At 42.4% G+C, this 13,727-nt stretch overlaps 1 long non-coding RNA gene across 1 annotated transcript; it reads right to left on the reverse strand.

Annotated features, from left to right (window-relative positions):
* Positions 1-10,521: 10,521 nt before the first annotated feature.
* On the reverse strand, positions 10,522-13,340 carry LOC122193874. Its single transcript, XR_006182997.1, has 2 exons — positions 13,289-13,340; positions 10,522-11,487 (listed from the first exon to the last, which is right to left on the reverse strand). It is a non-coding gene; the product is annotated as an uncharacterized LOC122193874 (long non-coding RNA).
* Between the last annotated feature and the right edge of the window lie 387 nt (positions 13,341-13,727).

The following is a 13,727-nucleotide window of genomic DNA, read 5'->3' on the forward strand; positions in this document are numbered from 1 at the left end:
ACATGACATGCATAACATCCCCAAACCAGAACCTGATTGACTGAATATATTTTTAACTTTAGTTGATAATAGCTCTTCTATTTTAGAGACATAAACCATTGCTGCTTAAGTATGGTCCCAGTGAGGAGCTGGTGATTGAGAAAATCGAGGTCTTGACTTGACCATGGTCAAGAGTTATAGCCAAAACACTTTTGATCTTTTCTTCAGTCCGCCAAGCAAGGTGTTACTGCATTAGGCATGCAGGCAAAGAAACCTCGAGCATTTCAAGTTTCTTCCAATGCATATAGCACACACAAGCCAGGATGCAAATATTATGAAACAGTAAAGAAAAGCATTAGGAATCCCCAAATGCACAAGCAGTCTGAAAAATACCGAGAGCTCTGCTTCTGAGGCTTCCTCTCAACATGGATGAAACGCAGTCTGTCAAGCAGCGGCTAAGCAGTTCCCAGCTCCTTCCAGACTCCTCTCCAGACTGAGGCTGAGACTGTCAGAGTTATCCATCCATCTCTTCTCATTTGAATAGCTTTCAATGTTTTCTGTCAAGGTAGCACATGTCAGTTCCCTTTACTTGTGGATCCCTTCATTTTTTTCTGTCATTTGCTGTGAGAGTTAATTACTGTTATATTTATGACAACAACATTCACCTTAGTCAGAACAGAATACTACTGAATATGCAGATACCAGCTCACCTGCTTCTCTCATCCAGCCTCTTAGAGCTGCTTCTGCATCCCTTCTGAGTCCCATGGTAATCCTGGGTGATTGAGAGGCCTGATTTCAGTGAAGCATCAGCTGTCCCACAACCCACATTCATTAGTGCAATAAGCAAGTCCTGCTCTGCTCCTAGCAGCTCACAGAATTCTTCATCTGTGTTGTCGGCTCTCATCCACAGTACTGTTCGGAGTATAAGCTTTCAAATCTATTATTGTAATATGATCCTCTTAGCAATTGGTATTGCTTTTAAAAGCTATTTGTTCTGCACTCAAAATCTCTAAGCTCCCATATATTAGGATTGGTGCCTGCACACCAAACTCTGCTTGCTAACAGAGGTCTTAGAAAGCTATCTGGTTACACACCAGGCTAGTATGGAAACACTGAAAGAGAAAATGAAAGAGGAACACTTTGACTACTTTGACTACACTTACTAGTCTTTCTTCCAGAATTGCAAAATTCCCTCTGTTGTGAATTACTGATGAGCAGTTTCCCATGTACACATACAGTGTAATGGCTGTTTGGAAGTTCTTTGTTATCATAACACGGTGTAAAATGCTGATTTTGTACAGCAGGACCGAGAACAGAAAAGTAGCAGGGTACTTCAGTAAGATGCTCCATTGTATTCAGATACACAATGCATTGTTGTAAAGCTGCTGCTTTACAATATTTAAAAATACATTTAATGCACTATTATGGTTGTTGGATTCATTTGAACTGAACAATTAGGGAGGTATCACAATTCCAATCCTTGAACTCTTTAATCTCACTTAATGGCACAAGAGCTCAGAGGAACAAGGGCTGATCCATCAATCAGCCCATCTCCTGACAGCTAGCTTCAGTAATGTTTGAGAGAGCCCAGACTCTTCAACCTAATCTCACAAATTTGGTAGGAAGCATGGAGGTGGTCAGTGGGTGGATGTCAGTATGGTGGTAGGGGATATTTGAATCTGTTCAGCTGTTACTAAGAGCTTGTGGACAACAAAAAAGAAACAACAACAAATACATGGTTTTTTTTTCTGGTCTAGAGATTGGGGTAAGAAAATAAATACTTTGAGGATGGCTTGATGCAGGGGTGGGAGTTGCATTCTGTACATCACCCAGATGTTGTTGTCTTTGTGTTTACCCTGTAAAAATACACTGAGAAGAAGAGGGTTAGCATCTTGATAATCTTAGGACTTCTTTGTGTCAGGTTCAAAGTATTTTGAGATAAATATACATGCACGCTTACTTTTCATTGAACTTACACCTAAGAAGGTAGATCTTATATTAGATAAAGCAGACAAGTGTCTCTTCTTGGCACTGCTTTTCCACTGCAATTAACTTTGACATACGCTGAAAGGATAAGAATTAGCATTCTGAGAGTGACTACACCAGCCAGCTGATGATATGAAAGCAACTATGTTCAAGTTGTTGGTAGGCCACTGAGGATTCCCAGCATGAGCTCCAGAAACATGAGCAAATTCAGGCTGAGCAAATTGCTGATTCAGTTGCTAAAATTGCAGTGCCTCTTTGTCAGCCAAACTCAGTACTTTGCAGTTTTCACCATCTGCCCCCTGTGCAATACTCATAAATGTTGCAATCAATATACAATTTGGGACGTGTGGGCAATACTGGAAGGTAAAAATACTTTTTCTTTGCCAGATATATGTTAATTGATTGTTTCATTTTGCACATATGGGACAGTAAAGTGTATTTGTTTTCTTGCCAATAGAGGAACATTTTCTTAACACTCCGGAGTCGCATCATATCTACAAGAGGAGAAGGCTCTGATATTTCCTGTTGGGTTTATGGTTGACATTACAATTCATACACAAATGCTTTTTGGCACTCTAAATCCTGAGCTAGAAGTATTTTTAAAATTATGTCCTGAAATAGGAACTTCAGAATACTGTGTCGGCATCTGGCAGATATCTCAAGAGTGTCATGAACTGTTGCTGCCTGGGGAACTTGGCAGGCGCTGCACGGGCCTTGTGTACCTTACAAGTGTGTAGGAGTCCACACAGCTTAATTGTTGAGCATCTGCATTGCAGGTCTCTGCAGCAGACCTACATCTGCCCACCAACCCCAAAAACACGTGAAGGTTTCACAGAGTGCATCTGGGCTCCTGAGCAATAAAAGGCTGCTCCAGCAAAAGACAGCAGCCCACCATTCTGTGAAAAGAAGCATTTAATCAGGATGAACTTTGAACTGCTAATCAGTCTCACTGCTCAAAGAGTTTGGCATGTGTGTTTCCATCCCTGTGTGCTTTACAATAGTGCTGATATGCATGCTAAGGCTTGAAGGCACTTTATAAAGTGTTTGGGATCTCATGTACAATGGAGTTTCCTGGTAGGAGAGCAAAGGGAGCACTGCTGGAGCCCAAGGTGAGAGGCAGCAGTGAAGCCAGCAGGCCCCAGAGCATGAGCACATGGCTGGCGATGACTGCTGTTCTTCCGTCCACTAGAGCTCCTGTTCTGGGACAGAAAAGACATCCACTCTTGGTGAAAAGCAGCATCATGTTGGGATGTGGGGGATGCTGCCTCTTAGTCCTTGGCCCTCAACCTAACTGGCATTGTAGCCATGCCAGTGAATGCTCAGGAGCAGTAGCAGCTGTTCTTGTAGACAGAAGTTTGCACGGAAAACCAATTTCATGTCCCTCTGATTGAAGAGGCCTTTTGGTGGGACCTACATACATAGTGATATTCTTCCCAACATCTCTGGTCTGCAAACGTGAGTTTTTGAACAAACCTTTGAGAAGACACACATATGCCATACACTTCTACATGGTTAATAACAAGGCAAGACTTCTGCCATTTTTGAGGGTCTTAATGGAAAAAGTTATATAAATTTACACAAAAATGTTAATATTTTTTCTTGGTTTACTTAAAATTCTGGCACTGAAATCACATAACTCCAATACAAAAAACAATAGCTTTGGCACTGTCTCAGCCTTGGAACTAATGGCTGGAAACCCAGGAGCCCTACTGGGGTGATCAGCAACACCAGGGACCTTGGAAAGGAAGTGAAGACAGATTGCCATTTACGACGTGGGTATGCCTGCTACAATGAAGTGTAAGACAGCTTTTCCCAAATGTCTCAGTGACACTTAATTCCTTCACCTCATGCATTTTAGCCGAACAGAGAAATCCCCCAAACTGGGAAGGGCGGAGAGAAAGATGCAAAGACCAAAGAAAAGAACATGAAGAAAATCAATTCCACAGTCCACTCCCAACAAGGAGCAGTATAGAATCACAGAATCACAGAATGGCCGGGGTTGGAAGGGACCTCAAGGATCATGAATCTCCAATCCCCCTGCCACATGCAGGGCCACCAACCTCCCCATTTAATACTAGACCAGGCTGCCCAGGACCCCATCCAGTCTGGCATTAAACACCGCCAAAGACGGGGCATCCACAACCTCTCTGGGCAGCTGTTCCAGCACCTCACCACTCTCATAGTAAAGAACTTCCCCCTGGAAGACATCCAACCTAAATCTTCCCTCCCTCAACTTAAAACCATTTCCCCTTGTCCTGCTGTTACCAACCCTCTCAAAGAGTTGATTCCTCTCCTGTCTGTAGGCTCCCTTTAGGTACTGAAATGCTGCAATGAGGTCAGTACGCAGCCTTTTTTTCTCCAGGCTAAACAAGCCCAGCTCCCTCAGCCTGTCTTCATAGGGGAGGTGCTCCAGACCCCTGATCATCTTTGTGGCCCTTCTCTGGACCCTCTCCAACAGCTCCCTGACTTTCTTGTACTGGGGGTTCCAGACTTGGACACGGTACTCCAGATGGGGCCTCACAAGAGCAGAGTAGAGGGGGACAATCACCTCCCTGTCCCTGCTGGCCACAGTAGGGAAATAAGAAAGCAGGAGTGCCAGAAGAGCAGGAGCCTAGGTGAGAAAAAGTGCTCCTCTGGAGCCTGTGTCACATGAGCCTTGTCACGATGCCAGCTTTCCTAGAGCTGAACATCTTCTAAGCCCTACTCTCGCCAAGGGATCTGCCCTTGGGCCATTAAATTTTTACAATAGTTGAAAAAAAACCGGAGCGCTCCTGCTCTCTATTTCTGGGCCTAAGTTGCTGGGACCAGGCTGGAGGACTTATCCTCCCAAGCCCTTGGCTCCAGCATTTATTGCTTCGTACCATGCAGTTTGGACACTTGTAGGATGTGTTGCAAGACAGAACTTTTAACTTCAGCCTTTATTTAATTTCACACTGAGTGAAGCCTTTATTCTACATCTTTCTTTCGTGGACAGAAATGTGTTTGGTCTATATTAACTTTTTGTACTGTACCAATGGTTGGCATCAGTTGGTTTCATTTTTCTGCACTATAAACGTTAAAACAAACAAACCGAGGTCCCATGTGGTGGTCAGGGATTTTGCCAGATCATGGGAAGTAGTGGGCCCCGAGAGGCTTTGAAAACCACCCAGAGAAATACAGTACAGAAGATTTGCACCAAGCAGGGATAATAATCTGTTCCAGAAGCTAGAAAATATTTTCCAGGAGACTTGGCAATTGTGGCTGGAGATGGAGAGAAAACGAAAGAGTGAAAGAAAGAGAGGAAGACAGTGAGAGAGAAACTGCCATTTTTTTTTCTGGGAAAAATAGAAATGTCTGAGGAAAAACAAACAAACAAACAAACAAAAAAAAACATTATTGCAGGGTACTTAGCAACAATGAGAAGTTTGGTCAGCAGCAGCATCTCCAGACATGGAGTTCTTTACCTACTGTGGAGTCCCAGCAGATTATAGCTGTAGGAAGTCTTTGTTTATGGGAGATAGGACTGATAGTTTAAAATTCAAACTAACCTGTACCAGTTTCTTAGACCACAGAATGAAAGTTAGGGAGGCCAACAACACTTTGGTCTAAGCCTCCTGAAGCCAGTTGAATTTCAGTCCTTGGGTTGGGCTATAAAGTTTTGGACAGTTATTCTCATAAGGAGTTAAGTGGCTGTGTAACAGAAGCTCATCATTTAGGAAGGCCTGGAGCTCCAACGTGATGATAATTTGACATGAAGAACCCACCACTTTCTTTGGCGATTTGTTTTAATGTTTATTCTCACTGTTAAACATCTGATTATTTTCCTCACTTGGATTTCTCTGGCTTCTGCTTTCAGCTATTGGCTTCTGTTACATATTTCTCTGCTAGATTAAGAGCTCTTCAATCCTTGACAACTTCCCCCAGGAGGGAGATATCCTCTGTAATCAAGCCACTTTTTTTTAAGCAAGTCTTTATTGCACTCAACCAGCTGAGTTCTCCAAGTCTTTGCTTTGGCATTTTCCTCTAGGCCTTGCACAATTTTTTTTTGTGGCTGTTTTTCACACCACTCCAGTATTTCAACTATCTTCTAAAGCTGTGGGCCTTGAAACAATCTCCCTGGTACCGTACATAGGGATAAAACCGCATCCCTGATCAAACTGGATCAAGGCAGTAAACTTTTCTGTTCTTACAATCTCATTTTTTTTTTCAGTCCCTAGTAGAAGCTGATTTGGTTTCCAGCCGCTAGTGAGATCCTACACCCTTCAGTGCTTCGCTGGTGTGTCTTGCTCACATGCTCAGTCACACTGATCATCTAACTTAGCTTCAAAAGAACAAACCATCAAGGTCCTTTATGAAGTTTTTACAGTCATGACAGTGTGGCAAGGTCAGTGCTGTCTCGGTCTTACCTGTGACCCATAGCTGATTGACTGAGACAGTGTAATCAAACTACCATCTTGTTGTCTCAGTCTGATCATACCTAAGAAATACAGAATAACTCACTGTACATGCATGGCCATCTGAAAGGAACACTTTAATGAGCTTTTTGGAGTGGCTTCAAGCCCCGTGTTAATCCCTTTGGAAGAAACTACACAGACATTGTGTATCATTAGTCTTCTACAAGAATGCTATGCTGTAAAACAGTGCAGACTTCTAATGACTGTGTTCCCATCTAATTTCATTAACCTTTTTTTTTTTCCTGCTTGCTATCCCATTTTTTTTAGCCTAGGATCCCCTGTCAAGCAAACTAAACTGCAGTGTTGTCAAATGTCCTACTGGTGACCTACTGGGGTGTTGGCTGAATGCTATGCATTGTTCTAAGGTCCTTCCAGTGTTTCAAGATTCATTGCAACAGTATTTTGAGGCCTTATCCATCATCTCTGTAGGTCTCTTGACTGCAAGTTATCTAGGCTTTCTGATTTTCAAAACATTCATTCCGAGTCAGAGTGGTCTAATAGTCTTTTTTAGTTGTGAGATGGAGGAAGGCATATACTCACAGCAGCTTCTGCCTTCCGGACACAAATAAAAACAGTGTAAGTCTATTTGTTCTATGTCACTATAGATCATTGTCTCATCTTCATCTGCCAAGCCGCTACTTCCCTCTTCTTTATGTGTTGCATCAAAGTAGTCTGATTGTTGCTTATAACACCAGGAAGGCTGCCCTCTTCTTTTCTATCTTCAGCTGCTTTGTACATAGGTCCCATATTATAAAGGCTTTTCTCTTATTGATGCCTAGATAATTTCACTTGAACATTGCTCTTGATGAGTGGAGATAATTTTCTGAGAGACACTAAAGTAATCATATTGTCTAAAGCCTTGCATGTGAGCCAAGCTCTAGAAGAAACTCTCTTCTTCAATACAGAAGTCAAACTCTTTTATGATGTGCTTAGAATTTCATCAAAAACTGAAAACTTGGATGAGGGTGGGCACTGCAATGGTGTGGATCACTTCAGAACACTTTTCTATCCCGGTTTACTTCCTTTTAACTCAAGTTTAAGTTCACTCTCTTCAGATGCACCAAACTACTAATTCAGGTTGATATGTCTATCGAATACTTTTGTTTCTAAATTAATAATCATTCTTCTTCTACTCACTTTTTTTTTTTCTGCCAACTTGTCAAAGTTCCACACAGATTTTGCTTCTTCTAAATTCATCTACAACTCATCAGCAGTGTCTTCTGTTTGTCCCTACTGAATGCCATGCTGCTACACACAGGCTGCTATCAAGTTTCATACTACTTATCATTATCCAGCATAAGGAAAACCAAAGATCTACCTCTCCGGACACAATACTCCTTTGCTGGATTTTTTTTTTTTTTTTTTTTTAGGACTATATTGCAAGAGACTTCTACCTCTTCACAATTAAAAAAAAATAATAATTACCCATATCTGGTCCTCCAAGGCCCTCATCTGGAGGTGTACACTGGAAACAGGAGCAAACAGAAGGAGGACAGAGACAGTAAGGCTGACTGAGAGATAGATAAATCAGTAAATTTACTTTATAGACACACAACTGTTTCCTCATATATTTCCATTGTATTAAGTAGTGTACCTTCTTTTGATTTCTGAAAAGCCTCTGCCTATATTCTGCTTATTAGAACAATTAACCGAGGCTTGTACTTATCCTAAGACCTCTTAAATTAACACTCTGTATTATTAAAACTCAAAACAGTGTTTCCCAGACTATTTTCAGTGTTGACTTTTTTTTTTTTTTTACAGTGTACAAACCTCTGATACTACTGCATTTAGACAGCATGTGGGACGCAGTGTTTGGATTATTACCTGTTATTTCACTGTGCATAGGTTTGTTTGTTTGTTTTTTCCTTTTTTTCCTCCCCTATAACAAGATATAATTATCAGAGGTACACACAGAGAGAGTGTTTAAGTCCCCATTCTGGAAATAACAAAAACTGGGAAATGCCATGTGGCGTCAAGAAATGACAAACGTGGTTCATCCAGTTTTCTGTGTGAATTGTGCAGGCTGTTTAGTGACGCCTCTGGCTAAATATTTTTTAGTTTCTGTTGAAATGGAACACAAGATTATCTCCTGTCTCCTGTAACTTGCATATCAATATTTTTTCTTCCTTGGTGATGATAGTTAGGGAGTTGTTAAATTCAAAACAGGAACATGACTGCATAAATAAACCAAAGTAATCCTAACCCATAGGGAATTGGTATCCAGGTACTCAGCCAACCAAAACTGAACATGTTTATGTAAGAAAAGGACTTGTATTCCCTGTTCTTTGCCAGGCCCCTTGGTAATTAATGTCCCAGTACAAAACTGTTCATTCACTAACACAACATACATGTCATGTGTAGCTCTTTCAAAGGTTCTGAGCAGTCCTAAACTATGTAACAAGAATTACTGTGAGTCTCTCCAGGTCTAGCTGGAGACAGAAGAAGGAGTGTGTATAGAGTAGAAAGGGGAAGGCAGGCAGCACAGATTGTCCATTTCAGGTACGAGGTAGCTGAGAGCAAAGAGCCCATAGCAAATCCAAAGTAACAAACAACCTTAAACCCCAGTATGATTCTGTCTCCAAAGGCACAGGCAATGTCATGCACTTGCTGACCCATACTGAAATGGCCAGGTAGGACCACTCAAACTCACACTCAGACAATTGGCTGGTTGATAGGATTCCATAAAGGAGGAATCAAAGCCAAAAATCCCTCTGAAATGCCAGCTTCAGCTGTGCATCTCTGTTCTTCCCCCAACCTCCTAAGCCCTGAAGGGAACAGGCCAGATGGTGATACAAAGCCAAAAAGCACTGTCTGAGATGTTTGCTTTATTGCTGAGAAATCAAATCATGTTTTGAAGCACAGATTTTGTTTGGGACCAGCCAAATCTGAAGGCATTGAGGTTTGTCAGAGCCAAGCAAACTCTGTCCCAATCCTTTAGCCAAGTATTTTGCACTTCCAAAGTAATCATAGGTCTATATCCGTAAACATATATAGGGTATGTGCAGGACCTTGTAGCAGGAGTAAGAAAGGAAGGGTAAGTTGCTTACTGCGTGACCAACAATGCATACTGTCAGGCAAATATGGTCTAAAGCAAGTCTGGAATTGAGAAGTTTATCTACTGAACCTTTTTTGTTTGTTTTAAGAAGCTTTTGCCAGGGAAGATGCCATGTTACCAGGAAATGGCTTTTTGATGTGATATCTTATGTTCTGCTGAGTTCTTCTGGAAAAGTGACTGGACTGAATGCCCAGCTCCATGAAAACAATTGAGACTGGGTCTCCAGATACAAAGGAGCTGCTTCCCATCAACAGACTGCTTTTAAAAAATATTTGTGAAGGCACGGTAAGCATAAGCAACCCTGGAAAGACTATTGTTGCTAATGTTTCTGACCTGTTGACATACTTTTCTCAACATAAACCCCCTTATCACATCCTGAAGAAAAAAATCACCACATGAACAACCACTTGCTGCCCTCATATGACATCAGGCTGCTCTCCAAGCGAGACCCCTGGCACGGCGTGGTCCTACCAGGAGTCTGGCAGGGGGACATTTCCATGCTACACTTTAGATAGAATTTGGCTGAAGTAGGGAGGGAGAAATAAAGACAGGCCCACCAGCACACCTCCACTTGCTGTTTTAATTTCCTCAGTCCCACAGATGAGTGTAAACAATCACTGGCCAAGATAAGCATGGAAAGAGAAAACATACCAAAAGGCACATGGCTGTACTCAGACTGCCTGTAAATGGAGGTCACAAGACTGCTCTTAGTGTCGCTTGTTTACCTCTAGCCTGTGTGAGTACGTTGGTGAGCCCCACTGTGCTCGTATCAGCAGTTGCACACTAAGACACATGGACAGGAGTTGAGTTGACTGCCTGTGGAGGGACTGAACCGTGACACCACATCAGCCTCCCACTGCCACTGTAGTGCTAAATCCCAAAGCAGCTACAAACCCCGTGGCTGACAGGACAAATGCAGGCCATTCATATTGGAAGAGGATCTGCCTGCAAGCTGCCATCTACAGAGAGGGAAAGACATTTGCCCTGTAGAGGAGTGAGTGAAAAATGTTTGTCTTCCCATGAAAGTACTGAGTCTTATTAGCAAATAATATGCAAAGAGATTTTGTATTGATTACAGCAAAATTTACTGCTTCACAGAGTGTGAGATTTTCTCAGCTGCACATTCTCTTGGGGCACATTTAACACATTTTCAGTAAATTATTAAAGTTCTAGAGGTTGATTTTGGCATAGGGTACTACACAATGCCCAGTCATTTTGGACAAAGCCATAAAAGCCTCTGTTCAAGATCAGTGCAGTCATGATGCCCATTGGGGAATTCGTGAGGAGAAAACTGCAAGGAGACGGGAGATTCAACTGGCACTTCCTGAGTAACACTGCTTGTGGTCATGTCCTCTTGCTTGTATCTTGCTCGCAGTGAAAGAAGAGTTCTGAGCTCTTTCCTGTGTTTCACCATAACTGCATAGGTGTTGAAGTTGAAAGAGATGATTAGGTTTGACCTGCCTCATCAGGAGTCAGTGTTTCCGACAACTTTCTTTGGATAGCTTGCTCCAGTGGCTTCCTTGTCTCCTGACAATAAATTATCATTTTCACATGAACTTGGCAAATGTCAATTGCTTCCTTTTCAGTTTGGGAGGTTTTATATTCTCTTGAGAAGAGTGGCTGTTGTGTGAATGAGACCATTTCAATCCCACCGGTACCACAGAAGGGGCCAAATATGCCCTGGTACATGAAGTAGCAATGTTCACGATTCTTAGAAATAAATCTATTGCTCAACCTTGCTGACATGTCCAAGAAGCCCTGCTGGGACATTTACAGATTCTGAGATAGTAGCTTTGAGGAGATTTTCCATGAGACACTGGATAGTCAGTGAGAAATGAAGCACTGCATGACAACAGACAGTTACCTCCATCTGCTCAGCAGAGAGAACATATGAAGGTGGCCACAGGCTGACAGTAAGTTAAAGAAACAAATGACATCCATCTCCCTGTATGGTTGCCTGTCAAGTCTGTGACTTCCAACTTGCTGACTGGAGCTAACATAGTGCTGGTGGGCAGGTAGTCCCTGGAGCAATGGCTGAAATACAATGAATTTCCTAACTAGTTAGTAATTAAACAAAAGCAGCGATGCCTGTTGATCTGCTGTGTAGGGAGCAGCCTTGTCTCATTGTTGCTGCTGCAACTAGTATTTAAAGGGGCTCCAAACCAAACCCTGCTCAGTCACATTGACTGACACATCCGTAATATCCCAACCAACACAGCAGCAAATAATGGAATGACCAAGGTTGGAAGAGACCTGCAAGATCATTTAATCCAACCATCCAGCTACCACCAGTATCTCCCCACTAGACCATGCTCCTTAGTGCAACATCTAAATGTTTCTTCAACATGTCCAGGGACAGACAGTGACCCAACCACCTTCCTGGGCAGCCTGTTCCAGCATTTGACCACTCTTTTGGAGAAGAAACTTTGATCAAGAGATCACTGGCCCTAAGACAACTTCTAACATCCAGCAACTCTTTTGTTACTAATGGAAGTAATGGGAATAGGAGCAAGAGTAGCTACACAGAACATTGTTTCTCTGGGAACAAGAAAAATGCTCACACAACAGTGGTAGAAAACTATTTTGGATTCCAACAATGATGGAAACTAACATGAGTTTCGCAGAGGCATAAATTTTTAGTCCTCTAGGCTAATTACACCACTATAAAATACAGCAATAAAATATGATTGAATTGCTTGAGATGGAACACAGGGAAAGGGGAAGGCAGGAGAAGTAAAAAGAAGGGCAATTACCAGGACATTGTAATAAAAAACTGTCCGGCTTTCAAAGTTTAGCATTCCTATCTGATAGCTGATCTAGCAGCGTCAGGAGGACTCTGATCAACGTGCACAGCACTTTAAACAGTTAAGAAAGGGTGCTTGATTATGCTGTCCTTCCAGGCTACAGAGCTCCAGTAATTAAAGACATGCACACATGGGCAATCCTTAGACATTTATCAATACAGAGGGAACCACAGCTCCAGGCTCAGTCTCACCAGTGAGGTCTGAGGCTCCTGCATCCCTGGAAGCAGCAGGCTTATGCTGCCAACATCAGAACATGCTTTGATTGTGTTTCTAAAGCACAGGCTGTGCTCCAGCTGGACTCCAGCTCTTCATTTCCAGAAGGTCAGTGATAGGCTGGAAAGACTGGATGAGGCAAATACAGGCACCTTCTCACTACTCCAAATAAAGGAGCATCAATTCCAGTGAACCAAAACTACATAGAGATATGAAGAGCATATCTCTGCATACTCTATATATTCTATAGTCTCTTGATATACTCTATCTATAGAGATATCTAGAGATATCTTGTGCTCCATGCAATGAGCAGAGTGTTTTCAATCACAAAATATGAAGATACAAACTTTTTAAACAGAAAATAGTTTCTGCATCAGCATTTATCCCCTTCTGCTTCCAGTGATCATTGGTGGGAACTGACTATAAGTTAAAGAAACAGAAGACTTTCATCACTTTGTATGGTTGCTTATCGTAACATTGTTGCCATCTTTCCACAACATTCCCAGTCATCTCAGATAAACTGGAGGATGCTATGTTTGGCTTATTATTTTTTTCCCCAGGGACCACTGGCTGCTATGCGATCCTGGCACCCTGTCTTGTCTCTGAAGCCCAAACACAAAATAAGGCTGACAAGACCACTCTGAAACGCTCTGTCCTCATGCATGCAAGCAGAAGAGCTACAGACTGCAAGTGAGATGCTGTTAGCATAGCATAGCAATTGAACAGATCAATACAGTGGGAAAGGCATTTCAACAGATGTGTGATGATGAAAGGACCAGCACGATAGAAAGGTACTATAAAGAAAGAAGATTGCTCACCTGTATCTGAAGGTTCCAGGTTCACAGGGAAAAGCTTCACCAAACAGGAACCTCCAGAAAGAAAGCCCCCCTCAGTGGCAGTCAGCCCTTAAATGAGGTCTAAGAGAGGTGCAGCCAGGCTCCATCTCTTCCGGTCACACAGTTGAATTGCCTTCACCTGTGCTCCCAGGGCTGACTTTCCCCAGGTGCTCAGTCAGTGGTTCAGGCCATGACTCAACAGTTCCCATACATATAGCAACAGCACAATTAACATCCAACATTGTACACTGGAAAATGAGAGCAGGGTTAGATGGCCTTACTGAGGCAAACGTTTATAAATATCCTGCAAAGTCCCACTGGGCGTACAACTTGGTGTAAGACCCTACTGAATGTTGAAACATCAGTTTGGCTTGCCCGATGTTTAGCCTCACATCTTTATTTATGTTTGGAACCACCTTCT

The sequence above is a fragment of the Lagopus leucura genome, unplaced genomic scaffold (assembly GCF_019238085.1).
Source record: "Lagopus leucura isolate 7727_CA_CO unplaced genomic scaffold, USGS_WTPT01 Super-Scaffold_73, whole genome shotgun sequence".
Lineage (NCBI taxonomy): Eukaryota > Metazoa > Chordata > Aves > Galliformes > Phasianidae > Lagopus > Lagopus leucura.